This window comes from Mirounga angustirostris, unplaced genomic scaffold (assembly GCF_029215605.1).
Source record: "Mirounga angustirostris isolate CCGP_5_RB_7025 unplaced genomic scaffold, mMirAng1.0.hap1 SCAF_12, whole genome shotgun sequence".
In the NCBI taxonomy this organism is placed as follows: domain Eukaryota; kingdom Metazoa; phylum Chordata; class Mammalia; order Carnivora; family Phocidae; genus Mirounga; species Mirounga angustirostris.
The window spans coordinates 48,489,395-48,504,869 of record NW_026991720.1 but is presented as its reverse complement, the minus strand read 5'-3'; the positions used below and the strand labels follow the sequence as shown (position 1 = coordinate 48,504,869).

The window sequence follows — 15,475 nt, the reverse complement described above, 5'->3', positions numbered from 1 at the left end:
TGCTTCTCCCTCTCCCACTTCCCCTGCTTGTGCGCTCTCTCTGTGTCAAATAAATAAATAAAATCTTTTTTAAAAAATAAAATAAGGGCTCCTGGGTGGCTCAGTTGGTTGAGCAACTGCCTTTGGCTCGAGTCATGATCCTGGAGTCCCAGGATCGAGTCCCGCATCGGGCTCCTTGCTTGGCAGGGAGTCTGCTTCTCCCTCTGACCCTCCCCCCTCTCATGCTCTCTCTCTCTATCTCATTCTCTCTCAAATAAAAAAAAATAATAAATAAATAAAATAAAATAAAATAAAATCTTAAAAAATAAAAAAAGAGGGATGCCTTGGTGGCTCAGTTGGTTAAGCTTCTGCCTTTGGCTCAGGTCATGATCCCAGGGTCCTGGGATGGAGTCCCTCATTGGGCTCCTTGCTCAGCAGGGAGCCTTCTTCTCCCTCTGCCTGCCACTCCCCCTGCTTGTGCTCACACCCTCTCTCTCTCTGACAAATAAATAAAAACTTAAAAAAAAGAAGAAGGTGCCTAGCACACAGTAAAAGCAGCCAGTAAATGTTGGCTATTATGGCATTGTTCCAAAAGGCAAGTTTATTAGCTTACCTCCATTCCAAAGGCTTAGAGAATAGGAAGTCAGGGTGAAAGAAAGTGAAGACTTTCCTGTAGCATCAAACATAAGAACAGAACTTACGGGGTGCCTGGGTGGCTCAGATGGTTAAGCGTCTGCCTTCGGCTCAGGTCATGATCCCAGGGTCCTGGAATCGAGCCCCACATCTGGCTCCTGGCTCGGCGGGGAGAATGCTTCTCCCTCTCCCTCTGCCTCTCCCCTGCTCATGCTCTCGCTCTCTCTCTGTATCTCTGTCTCAAATGAATAAATAAAATCTTAAAAAAAAAAAAAAGAACAGAACTTACATACTCACTGGCAACAGAAGAAAGTTTCAAGTGTCCCTGTTTCATGAGTTATTGTAGATAACAGGTTCAACACGTGTATGGAAAGGCAGCAAACCCCAGTTACTAAATACCTGGAATCAGAGCTGGATTTGGATCCCAGCTCCACCTCTCCCCAGCTCTGTGACCTTGCACAAGTCACGTAAACTTTATGTCTCTGTTCCACATTTGTAAAATGAGGGTGATAATAATAGTGTCTACCTCATAATGTTGGAGTGAAGATAAAATGAGACCACACATGTCTTATTACAGCTCTTGGTACAATCCCTGGCCCATGAGAAGTGCTTAATAATTGATAGCTATTATTGTTTTCTTCACTGTAAAAAAAGAAACAGAGAGTTGTTTGTTAATTACACTCTGAGTAGAGAAAGCAAAATATACTGTCTGTTGGATATCTCCATTGTTTTTTTGTTTTGTTTATTTTTCTTAAGTAGGCTCCATGACCAATGTGGAGACCAACGTGGAACTTGAACTCACCACCTGGAGTTCAAGACCTGATCTGAGATCAAGAGTCAGACAGTTAACACTTAACTGAGCTGTCCAGGTGCCCCAAAATATACTGTCTATTGAATCAGTTCTTGAGCTCATCAGAAATAACTTTCTCTTTTAAGACAATGTATTAGTCTTTCCTAGGAAGTAATTTACTCAGGGCATCAGAATACTTTTAGATTGGTCTACCACATGATCTGGTTCTCTGTACTGTGGTTTAACTAAACTAAGCAGAAAATTTATCTGAGGTAATTGAAAAATTTGAATTGTCTCTGAGAGCTATGATTAATATTCTGCCCATATTTAGGTATTGTATTGTATTTTATAATTAAGTCGTAGTCATAAAAGCAATAAGGCAAGTGTCTCAAAAATTCTAGCAAAAATAAAACAAAACACAGCTTTTAGGTGTATCAGCCTTAATAATAACTCATTCTGCATATTTTAAAAGTTTGCCAGTTCAGTAAAATTCAGTAGTATCAAAATTGTAAAATGTATATTAAGCTGTTGTGATGAGCACAGAGTGATACGTGGAAGTGCTGAATCACTATATTGTACACCTGAAACTAATATAACACTGTATGTTAAATAACTGGAATTTTAAAAATAAAAATGTATATTAAGCACATCAAAAAACATAAATACACCCATTCATTTATTAAGTCAACAAACATTTCTGAATGCCTACTATGTGGCAGACACTGCCTTATGGTTTGTTTGGGGTTTTTTTGCCTTATGTTTTAAATCAAATACACTGTATTCATTCACTCTTACAAAGTTGTTTCATTCAAATTTTCACTTTATCTGATAACATTGCAACCCGAGTATATCAGTTAAATATTTAAAACTCTGTCACTTTAAGAATTTATAACATTTTCCATTAACATTCCTCTCTGGTTTTATGTACTTGATCTGTGCTGTGGGATACAGCATAAATTATCTGCCTTCAGCAAAACGAACAGCTGAAAGGCACTGCAGCCTGACAGTGCTCGTTAGGCCACGAGCTACTGCGAGCACACACTGTACTAGTGATTGTCTGCCTTTCAGTTGCCTCAAGAAAAGTCTTTAAGTGGCTCAAAACATATGAGTTGGCCATCCACTAGCCAAAATAGCCCAGTATTTTAGCACCATGCTTAGGTGTCAATTAATAAAGATGATTAAAAACAATCCTGGGATGTTTATTCTTAAAGAAAAATATCATCTCCCAGAAATGGGAGCCCATGCCTATATGATCAATTATTCTATGACAAAGGAGGAAAAAATATACAATGGAGAAAAGATAGTCTTTTCAATAAACAGTGCTGGGAAAACTGGACAGCTACATGCAAAGAATGAAACAGGAGCACTTTCTTACACCATATACAACAATAAACTCAAAGTAGATTAAAGACCTAAATGTATCTTTAATCCATGAAACCATAAAACTCCTAAAGGAAAACATACGCAGCAATCTCTTGGACATTGGCCTTAGCAATGTATTTATAGATATGTCTCCTCCGGCAAGGAAAACAAAAACAAAAATAAACTACTGGGACTACACCAAAATAAAAAGCTTTTGCACTGCAAAGGAAACCATCAACAAAAAAAAAGGCAACCTAGTGAATGGGAGAAGGTATTTGCAAATGATATATCCAGATGATCCAGTAATTCTACTACTGGGTCTTTACCCAAAGAAAACAAAAACACTAATTTGAAAAGATACATGCACCCCTATGCTTACTGCAGCCCTGTGTATAAGAGCCAAGATAGGGGCACCTGGGTGGCTCAGGTGGTGGGGCAGCCAACTCTTGATTTCAGCTTGGGTCATGATCTCTGGGTCATGGGGTAAAGCCCCGTGTCAAGCTCTGTGCTGAGCATGGAGCCTACTTAAGATTCATTCTCTCCCTCTCCCTCTGCCCCTCCCCCAGCTCTCTCTCTCTCTCTCTCACTCTCTCTCAAAAAAAAAAAAGGGGAAAAAAGGAGCCAAGATAGGGAAGCAACAATGTCCATCAATGGATGAATGGATAAAGAAGATGGGGTATATATACACGATGGAATATTATTCAACCACAAAAGGACAAGATCTGGCCATTTGTGATAACGTGGATGAACCCAGAGGGTATTATGCTAACTGAAATCAGTCAGACAGAGAAAGACAAATACTATATAAGAGACAGAACAAACAAACAAAAAACAGACCCTTAAATACAGAGAACAAACTGATGGTTGTCCGGGGGAGGTTAGTGGGAGGATGAGAAGGAGATTAAGAGATACAAACTTCCAGTTATGAAATAAATGTCACAGAGATGAAGGGTGCAGCATAGAGAATATGTCAATAATACTATAATGGTGTTGCATAGCGTGAGATGGTGACTGTACTTATTGTGGGGAGTACTGAGTATTGTACAGAATTGTCAAATCAATATACTGCACACCTGAAACTAAAATAGCATTGTATGCCAATTATACTTCAATAATAAATAATTTTTTAAATTTTATTTTATTTAAATTCAATTAATTAACATATAGTGTATCATTAGTTTCCAAGGTAGAGTTCAGTTATTCATCAGTTACATATAACACGTGCTCATCACGTCACGTGCCCTCCTTAATGCTCATCACCCAGCTACCCCATCCCCCCACCTACATCTCCTCCAGCAAACCTCAGTTCGTTTCCTATAGTTAAGAATCTCTTATGGTTTTTCTCCCTCTCTGACTTCATCTTATTTTATTCTTCCTTCCCTTCCCTTATGATCATCTGTTTTGTTTCTTAAATTCCACATATGAGTGAAATCATATGATAATTGTCTTTCTCTGATTGACTTATTGCACTTAGCATAATACCCTCTAGTTCCATCCACATCATTGCAAATGGTAAGATTTCATTTTTTTGATGGCCAAGTAATATTCCATTGTGTGTGTGTGTGTGTGTGTGTGTATACCACATCCTCTTTATCCACTCATCTGTTGATAGACATTTGGGTTCTTTCCATTGTTTGGCTATTGTGGACATTGCTGCTATAAACATTGGAGTGCAGGTGCTCCTTCAGATCACTACGTTTGTATACTTTGGGTAAATATCTAGTAGGGCAATTGCTGGGTCGTAGGGTAGCTCTATTTTCAACTTTTTGAGGAAATTCCATACTGTTTTCCAGAGTGGCTGCACCAGCTTGGATTTCCACCAGCAGTGTAAGAGGGTTTCCCTCTCTCTGCATCCTCGCTAACATTTGTTGTTTCCTAACGTGTTAATTTTAGCCATTCTGACAGGTGTGAGGTGGTATCTCATTGCGGTTTTAATTTGTATTTCCCTGATGCTGAGAGATTTTGAGCATTTTTTCATGTGTCTGTTGGACATTTGTATGTCTTCTTTGGAGAAATGTCTGTTCTGCCCATTTCTTGACTGGATTATTTGTTTTTTGGGTGTTGAGTTTGGTAAGTTCTTTATAGATCTTGGATACTAGCCCTTTATCTGATAAGACATTTGCAAATATCTTCTCCCATACTGTAGGTTGTCTTTTGGTTTTGTCTACTGTTTCCTTTGCTGTGCAAAAGCTTTTTATCTTGATGAAGTCCCAATAGTTCATTTTTGCTTTTGTTTCCCTTGCCTTTGGAGACATGTCTAGCAAGAAGTTGCTGCGGCCGAGGTCAAAAAGGTAGCTGCCTGTGTTCTCCTCTAAGATTTTGATGGATTCCTATCTCACATTTAGGTCTTTCATCAATTTTGAATTCATCTTTGTGTATGGTGTAAGAGAATGGTCCAGTTTCATTCTTCTACACACGGCTGTCCAATTTTCCCAACTTCATTTGTTGAAAAGACTGTCTTTTTTTCCATTGGATATTCTTTCCTGCTTTGTTGAAGATTAGTTGACCATAGAGTTGAGGGTCCACTTCTGAGTTCTTTATTCTGTTCCATTGATGTATATGTCTGTTTTTGTGCCAGTACCCTACTGTCTTGATGATTACCAGCTTTGTAATTTGGCTTGAAATCCAGAATTGTGATGCCACCAGCTTTGGTTTTCCTTTTCATCTTTCCTCTGGCTATTCAGGGTCTTTTATGGTTGCATAAAAATTTTAGGATTATTTTTTCCAGCTCTGTTGATGGTATTTTGATAAGGATTGTATTGAATGTGTAGATTGCTCCGGGTAGTGTAGACATTTAATAATATTTTAATATTTGTTCTTCTAATACATGAGCATGGAATGTTTTTCCATTTCTTTGTGTCTTCTCAATTTCTTTCATAAGTGTTTTATAGTTTTCAAAGTACAGATCCTTTACCTCTTTGGTTAGGTTTATTCCTAGGTATCTTAATGTAATAAAGAAATAATTTTTAAAAATAAAGTATCATCACATATTAATACTTTATGCTTTACTAAAAGCCAACAATAGGATAAGTGAAACAATATTTTTAGCAAAATCCTTTTAATAGAGCCTAAGAAGAGAATAAGTATATTTAAAACACAAAAATCATTGTTTATTTTGCTAAAAATTATTCTTTAAATATCACCTCTTGCAGTCTCTCCTCATCCATTTGGCTTGCCCTGTCTGGAATACCCTGCCTCATCTTTCCATCTCCCCCTCTATCGCCACACCATGCCTCATGAACATTCTTTCCAGCCTTTCACAGCCAAGTGCAAGGCCAAACTCTAGGCACTCATTCATTGCCCTTCTAGCATCTTCTGCAGCTGCTCCCATGTCACTTTGTTTTATAGTTATTGGTGTCTACATCTATCTCTTCAGCTCAATTTTGAGTTTCTTCATTTTGTTTTTCCCATATCACCTAGTTCAAACTCAATTAATGATCACGTAAATGAATTTGGGTGAGACATTCACACTTTATATACCTCAATTTTCTCATCTAGCAAATGGGCATAATAATACCTGTCCTGCCTAACTGTAGTTTGCTACGCCATCAAGTTAGATAATAAATGTGAAAACATTTTTTTAAGTGCTACATATTCTTTGGGAAGCAACTTGACAGAATTAATCAAGAGCCTTAAATTTTTTCATTTTTTTCTTTCTCACTAATTATACTTCTAGTTATCAATCTCAAGGAAAAACTGTGAACATAGAATAATTTTTAATTTTTTTAAAGATTTTATTTATTTATTTGAGAGCGCGAGAGTGACCCCCCACCGTGGGGGAGAAGCAGGTTCCCCACTGAGCAGGTACCCCGCCTAGTCTGATGGGAGGCTCTATCCCCCACCAGGCCCTGGGATCATGACTGAGCCGAAGGCAGATGCTTAACCAACTGAGCCACCCAGGCGCCCCAACATAGAATAATTTTTAAAACACTGTTCAAATATTATTTACAATGGTAAAAAACGTGAAATAATTTTAACACCCAACAAAATAAAATGGCTGAGTAAATTACTGCACATTAACTCAATAAAACATTATATACCATTTTTAAATCATGAAAATTATTTTAAAAGATGATGTAAAAGCCAACAACACGAGAAATGTTTAAGATATAATATTAAAAGAAAAACATGAGGGGCACTTGGCTGGCTCAGTCAGTAGAGCGTGTGCCTCTTGATCTTGAGGTAGTGAGTTTGAGGCCCATGTTGGGTATAGAGGTTACTTTAAAATATATATATAAGGAGTCTCGGTGGCTCAGTTGGTTGAGTGCTCAACTCTTAGTTTCGGCTCAGGTCATGATCTCAGGGTCCTGGGATCAAGCCCTGAGTGGGGCTCAAGCACAGGACGGAGTCTGCTTGGGATTCTCTCCCTCTCTCCCTCCCCTTCTACCCCTTCCCGCACTCATTTGCCTGCACTCTCTCTCTCTCTCTCAAGTAAATAAAATAAAATCTTAAAAAATAATAAAATGCATAAACTTTTAAAAAATGAATACCAAAATTATACATCTAATTTGACAAGTTTGTAAAGAGGAAACATCTACTCACAAAAAAATTGATTAGAAGGAAGTATACCAAAATACTAATTATGGCTATTTGAGAGTAAATGTTTACTGAGTATTTTTACTTCTTATTTTGTATTTTCCAAATATTGTATAATAAGTACATATTACCTTGAAAATAAAAAGAAAAATGAACTTTGAACAGTAGTTAAAAAGCTACATAAATTGCATAAAATAGCTACATAAAAGCTATGAATATTACATCCTTAGATTATATTACTTCATTATTGTATTTAGGCGCTGAAATTGGTCATTTTTTTAATATAAATAAACAAATTAAATTAGGCTATGTTGTATTTTAAACAGTTTGTTAGACAACCAAGAAAAAAAAATAACCAGATTTGTTCGCCTGTACTTAAAATAACGCCAATAATTTTAACCAGTGAATACAAAAGTCACTCCTTCCCCTTTTGTTATTCAGATATGTTGTCAATCACTGTGAGGACCTGTCTTCTAGCTCTCTAAGTGAGTCATAATGCTGATGTTATCTTTTAGCCTGTTTCAGAATCTGGAGCTACCTTTTACTTTCACTTCTGAACCTTATCGTTCTTAAATAAAATTGTTTTGGTTGAAAGAATCATCTTTGCCCATGTATTCAGCAAGTTTAAGTACTTTTCTAGGTCGCCATCAGATGCTAAAGTTAACAAATTTTTCAACTGTGGTCTAGGCTACTGAATGTTTCCTACTAGGAAAAAAAAGTTTTTAAGGAAAAGAAAAGGGAAAAAAAAGCGTTCCTTTTCTTTTGGTCAGAACTCCATAAAGTCACATTTTGAATGTAAGTGATTTATGTTACCTTGAATATAAAATTCAAAATATTTGTTTCTCATTTTCAGGTATTTTTCATGTATTTTTTAAAGCGCGTCTCTTAGGGAAGGTTGTAATTCCGATTCTCTTTATAGTAACATGTATACTGATTTAACTTACATAGAGAGCAGTTTTTACTGAGGAAAAAAAGAAGTCAAACCCTTGAATTTATTCCAAGCCTAAATCTTCCATTTAGAGCACTTGAATAAGACCTGTTTTATTGACTATTGTCATTGTTCTTACTTGTCAAGTTAATCTTACTAATATGCTTTTTCTTTTTTCTTTTTTAAAGATTTTATTTATTTATGTGTGAGAGAGAGAGAGAGAGAGAGCACAAGCAGGGGGAGCGGCAGATGGAGAAAGAGGCTCCGCACTGAGCAGGGAGCCCAACGCAGGGCTTGATCCCAGCACCCTGGGATCATGACCTGAGCCAAAGCCAGACACTCACCCAAGTGAGCCACCCAGGTGCCCCATTATGCTTTTTCACTGAATTTGTCCACTCACATCTAACTGATCCAAATGCCTTATCAAGTGCCCAAATCAGGTCAAGGATAAGAGCAGCTAGTGATGCTATTTTGAGAGGAAACAAAATGCCATGAAGCTAGACCAGTTCCTTTCTGTGAAAACACACCACTTCTTTGGCATATACATGTTCCAGTGCACTAACAGGAGAAACAGTGACAAGCTGACAAGGTCGTTCATTCCTAGAGAACACTGGCTATTTTGTCCATGGATATGCACTGAAACCTTTTACACAAAAATATGGTTCATATATGAAGTCTTATGCACAACTAAGGAATTTTGAAATTACTCGCTAGCTATAGATAATCATCTAGTTCTTTCAAGAACAAGAAGTATGTTTCTTTTACCTCTTATTTTCAGAATCTAGAATGTTGCCTACATATAATAAATGCTCAATAAAAGTTTGTTAAACCAGTGACACAATAACATAATTGACTTACTGAGAAGCAATTGCCAAATTGTACCATACTGCAATAGCACTGCAACTAATTAGCTCAGTTTATTTGTATAATGACTTGAGGCCAAGGGCTCACTCCTTAAAAAAGTCTTTTGGCCTTGTTCTAGTCACAATTTCATATCTTATTCCAGTAAGCATCTCTCTCATGGATGCAAGGAGAATCAGAAAGAGAGAGAGAGAGAAAGTTTAACACAATTCATCACCACTCCACAATAGACAATTCAGAAATTATTTATTTAGAAATGAAACTGATAGTAAATGAGCTTTGCATCATTTTGATATGGAAAGTTCCAATATTTCAGCATATTAAACTTAGCTGTAGGGCGCCTGGGTGGCTCAGTCGTTAAGCGTCTGCCTTCGGCTCAGGTCATGATCCCAGGGTCCTGGGATCGAGTCCTACATCGGGCTCCCTGCTCAGCAGGAGGCCTGCTTCTCCCTCTCCCACTCCCCCTGCTTGTGTTCCTGCTCTCGCTATCTCTCTCTCTGTCAAATAAATAAAATCTTTAAAAAAAAAAAAAACTTAGCTGTAAGTAAAATAGGGTTGCCTGGGTGGCTCAGTTGGTTAAGCGTCCGACTCTTGATCATGAGGGCAAGCCCTGTGTTAGACTCCATGTGGAGCCTACTTAAAAAAAAGAAAAGAAAAGAGTAAGATAGTAACATTAACTATTGATCTTTAAACTAACACAAACTAATATATGACCCCATCTCATTTTATTATAACTAAAATAGTTTGTCACACAGGTCTACTTCTTAGGACAATAATCTTGTGATTGCTATGAAAGATCATTTAACTCAAAGTATTTGGTCAATAAAAGGACTTCTATCTTTTAGATAAGGGAATGTCAATAATATGCTTTGCAAAACAAATATATAATATGAATATATGTGAGACATACAGCCTAAAAAATATACCTTTTCCAAGGACCCTCAAATAAACTATCATGAATGGAGCCAGTTTCAGAAGTTTGAATACAAGAAAGTTTTAATTTGTATTAAGATCTCACTAGTTTTAATAGCTCAGGAAAGTCAACTAGTTTCTGTCTGTACATTTTCTCACTGTGAAAGTAGAAAAAATGTTACTTAACTGCTTCACAGGGGGTACTGTGCAAATCATTTAGTTAATGTTCTTAAAGCACTGCCAAAGTGCTAAATGTTATCATTAGGGTGCATTGTATATCTCTTTGCAATTATCTGCCACCTTAAAATTCTATGGCTTGTAAGGGTATCTCACTCCTGAAATACTTAAAAAAGGTTAAGGAAAGTTCAAGAGGTGAAAAAAAAAAGCACATGGGCTAAGTTAGGGTAGAAGAAAGGGAAACTTGGAATTTGGCACGTCTTATTACATGCTTCTTGTTACACCAAGTTACATGTTTCTTAGACTAAACACCACTGAACTTTATATTTTAAATGGGTGAATTGCATGGTATGTGAATTAAATCTCAATAAAGCTATTATAAAAATAATAATAAATCCAACCTCATCATCACACCAGAAAAAAAACTTATATATTCCCTGAAAGTGTGGATCATTATGCTAGAAAAAATAATTCTATGTGCACACATTTTGAGTTCCAAATAGGCTACATAGTTTTAAGAAATCAGTCTACAATAGAACTAAACAATTAAATGGTGCATTGAGATAAAATTATAATTTACTTTTAATCATTTAATTATTTATAGTAATTACATATTTAATCTGATTGATTAAAACAGTCTATCTTGAAATCAATGAGACCAGATCCAGTGATGCCTACTTTTGCTTTTGCTGATTTTAATCTTAGAATATTCTTTGGGAGAAAAATTCTCAAATGCACAAATTAAATTTCAACTGAATTCATAATAGTAGTCGTAGTAGTAGTAGTAGTAGTAATAGTAATAGTAGTGACATGTCCGGTTTTTTGTTTTGTTTTGTTTTTTTAGTAGTGACATGTTTGTATAGTTATTTATAATTGTTATCAAATGGCAATAAATATGAAGGGTTTGAGACTTACCCTGTTTGCAAACAAACAAGTCAGCATGCCACAATTTCTTGGATGTTAGCAGAAGACACAAGACTCCTGGATTAGAGACAAAGGACAGTTTATTACCCACAGAATAGCAGTAGCAAGAGGATCGTTTTCTTGTGCCAGTTCTTCAAGTCCCAATTCCCACAGGGTGACACAAGAAGGGCCAGGAGACACCTGCACACAGAGTGGGTTGTGTTAAAGAAGAGGAACTCTAAGTTTAGAAAGCCTCAATCTTTTCTTTCTGCTCCAGAGAGAGATACTCTCCTCTGAGGCTGTTTGCTATACCAACATTCTTGAAAAAATGGCCCCCATAACAGTAAAACAAACAATCCAATTAAAAATGGACAGAGGATCTGAATAGACATTTTTCCAAAGAAGACACACTAATGGCCAATAGGTACACGGAAAGGTGCTCAGCATCATTAATCATCAGGGAAATGCAAATCAAAACCACAATGAAATATCACCTCACACTTGTTAGAACAGCTAGTTAATAGAAAAGATAAGAAATAACAAGAGTTGGTGAGGATGTGGAGGGAAAAGGGAACCCCTGTACACTATTTGTGGGGATGTGAATTGATGCCATCAATATAGAAAGAAGTATGATGCTTCCTCAAAAAATTAAAAACACTCAACATCACTCATCATCAGGAAAATGCAAACCAAAACTACAATGAGACATCACCTCACACCTGTCAGGATGGCTAAAAGCAAAAACACAAACAAGTGCTGGCGAGGATGTGGAGAAAAAGGAACCCTCGTGCACTGTTGGTGGGAATGCAAATTGGTGCAGCCACTGTGGAAAACAGTATGGAGGTTCCTCAAAAAATTAAAAATAGAACACCCTACAATCTAGTAATTGTGCTACTGGATATTTACCCAAAACATACAAAAACACAAATTCAAAAGGATACATGTAAACATAGGACGTTTATAGCAGCATTATTTACAATAGCCAAATTATGGAAGCAGCCCAAGTGTCCACTGATAGACATATGGATAAAGAAGATGTGATACAAAAACAGATGAACATAAGGGAAGGGAGGGAAAAATAAAATAAGACAAAATCAGAGAAGGAGACAAACCCTAAGAGACTCTTAACCATAGGGAAAAAACTGAGGGTTGCTGGAGGAGAGGAGGGGGCGGGGATGGGGTAACTGGGGTGATGGGCATTAAGGAGGGCACTTGATGTGATGAGCACTGGGTGTTATATGTAACTGATGAATCACTAAACTACCTCTGAAACTAATAATACACTAGATGTTAATTAATTGATTTTAAATAACATTAAAAAAAGATGAGTTTAAAAAAAGAAGATATATAGGGGCGCCTGGGTGGCTCAGACGGTTGAGCATCTGCCTTCGGCTCAGGTCATGATCCCGGGGTCCTGGGATCGAGTCCCGCATCGGGCTCCCTGCTCCTTGGGAGCCTGCTTCTCCCTCTGCTTCTCTCTCTCTCTCTCTGTCTCTCATGAATAAATAAATAAAATCTTAAAAAGAAACAGAGGTAACTGAAGAAAAAAACCACAAAAAATATATTTAAAAAAAGATATATAAATCTATATATATTGATATATATCTACATAATGGACTATTACTCAGCCATAAAGAAGAAAATCTTGCCATTTGTGACAACATGGATGGACCTTAAGGGCATTATGCTAAACAAAATAAGGCAAACAGAGAAAGACAAATACCCTATTATCTCACTTACAAAAAAAAAATTCATATATATTGAAAACAAACTGGTGGTTGCCAGAGGTGGGGGGTGGGAGATAGGGGAAATGGGCGAAGGGGGTCAAAAAGTACAAACTTCCAGCTATAAATAAGTCCTGGGGATGTAATGTATAGCATGGTGACTATAATTAATAATATTGTATGTATATTTGAAACTTGCTGAGAGAGCAAATCTGAAAAGTTCTCATCGCAACCAAAAAATTTTTTTAACTATTCTTTTGGATGGAAGTTAAACTGGAGTTATTGTGGTGATCATCTCACAATATATACAAATATCAAATCATTACATTGTACACCTGAAATTAATGTAATGTTATACATCAATTATATATCTCAGTTAAAAAAAAAAGAATGGAAGACGAAAGGGGGAAAATCAAATCATGGACATCATTATAATACTCACTAAATAAAAGCAACTTCAGGTACTTATCTAGAAAGAAAGAGATTATCTCAGGAAAAATTAAAAGCTGATTTGATCATTAAGACAAACCATTAAAAGGGGTGGCCGGCTGGCTCAGTCGGAAGAAGGTGTGACTCTTGGTCTCAGGGTGGTGAGTTTGGGCCCCACATTGGGTATTATACCACATAGCTGGTATAATAACTATATTATTTTGCTTAAATACTTGTGCATCTTTATGGAAAAATCCCAGGTAATTTTTACCCCAAGTATCCCCAAAACTAAGAAATAAGTTTCTGACTTCCCATTTTGAGTTGTAAAGAATATTAAAAACAGGGCGCCTGGGTGGCTCAGTTGGTTGAGCGACTGCCTTCGGCTCAGGTCATGATCCTGGAGTCCCGGGATCGAGTCCCGCATCGGGCTCCCTGCTCGGCAGGGAGTCTGCTTCTCCCTCTGACCCTCCCCCCTCTCATGTGCTCTCTCATTCTCTCTCTCTCAAATAAATAAATAAAATCTTTAAAAAAAAAAAAAGAATATTAAAAACATCCAGTGTGCTTCAGCTGCATCCACTCAATCCACCCCTGACAGGTTCCCCATCCTCTCTCCCCGTTCCAGATAGCTTAAACTGACTTCATTCCACTCGCGTCTTCATCCCCTTCCCCTACTCTCCCATTTTTGTGCTCAATTTTGACCCTTGTCTCTACGATCAACCTAACCTTAGACAATAATGATTTAACAAGTTTTAACTCAATAGTAAAGAACCAAGTTCAGTTTACCCCTTCTGATGGGCCCAACTGGCACACTTTTGTCAAGTGCACTTTGGTCTTATTCCATAGGTCAGTGTCTATCCAGATCTCCATTTGTGGTAAGGGAATCTTTGATGGTCTCATTCTCTGAATCTGAGTTGGTATATCAGTTCCTGGGGTTGTAACCCTGCCAGGCTCTTGTCAGGCCCCTCTCAGGGAAGAGGATCTTGCAGCAGATCCTAAATGCTGAGGCAAGGGTTTTGTCATACCAAATGACCACGGCAATTTTCAAATACCACAAGCTCCTAGATTCTCTGTACCTGGGCTTTGCATGGCTGTTGAAGAACAATATCCCCACATGGGATTTTCAAGGTACATATGTTTACTGGCATGTCTTCAACTTCATTTGCCATGCAGTGCCCACCAGCCTGGATTTCCTCTCTAGACCCACCCAGAGTTTTGAAATGACCATTTCAAAAACTTCAGTTTGATCAGTCGTATTCCCTCTCACCCTGCCATTTCTGCCCCAGGTGGCTGGTTCATGCCTGACTCTATTCTGAAACATCATTGAGGGTCACCTGGGTGGCTCAGTTGGTTAAGTGTCCAATTTCAACTCAGGTCATAATCTCAGGGTTGTGAGATCAAGTCCTATGTCAGGCTCCGTGCTGGGCATGGAGCCTGCTTAAGATTCTTTCTCTCCCCTGCCCTCTGTCCTTCCTTCCTCCCTCTCTACTTCTCTTAAAAATACATATATATATCATTAAGAATTTCTGTATTGCTGTTCTCCTTTCACAACTATACTTAAAGAATTAATTACATGATTCCAGCAGGTTATCAGTATGAAGTCAAACATGTTTCACAAAATAGTCTATATTTCAAAATAGTTTCAGTATGCAACAGATTATTAGAATGCTTAACTTGTGAGTTTATGAATTTTCAATTCATATGGGTCCTTAGGAAATTACCTAAACTTCAATGTAATATAAAATTATAAAAATAATAACTTGTATGTATATTATCAAAATTATGTTTTAAAAAATCATGGATGTGAGCAAAGCCTGAAGAACAATCCACAAACAGCAATGCACTTTATATACAAGTGAGAGTAATGTAATGTCAGAGTAATGTAATTATGGAGTTGTTTTCTTTTTAAAAATATATCCATTCTTGCATTTTGATAAGGAAAAGGAAATTACAGTATTTATCATAATACTTTCCAAGTATGCTGAGATAAGTCAATGAAAACTACTATAGCTATCAATGCTTCCTTTTTAATGAGTTCTTCCTTAATTAAATCTTGGTTTAGCTGTGCATTGATTTAGAACACGCCCCCTTTCATATGCACATGTGTGCTTTCCAGAGGCCCCAAAAGGTTAACAACTGTTATACATCATTATAACTAACAGTTTGGTCTAATGGATAAGGACTGAGTCAGCAATCTTAATATCTTCCTCTTAGCTCTATGACCCTGGAAAGTCACTTAACATC

At 37.2% G+C, this 15,475-nt stretch overlaps 1 long non-coding RNA gene across 1 annotated transcript in view; it reads right to left on the bottom strand.

The window, feature by feature from the left end:
- Positions 1–15,475, bottom strand: part of LOC135362187 (uncharacterized) — a 144,818-nt gene that overhangs the window by 98,461 nt on the left and 30,882 nt on the right. Inside the window, exon 3 of the long non-coding RNA XR_010406662.1 lies at positions 11,094–11,159. This is a non-coding gene — a long non-coding RNA (uncharacterized LOC135362187). The remainder of the gene's footprint in view (positions 1–11,093; positions 11,160–15,475) is intronic.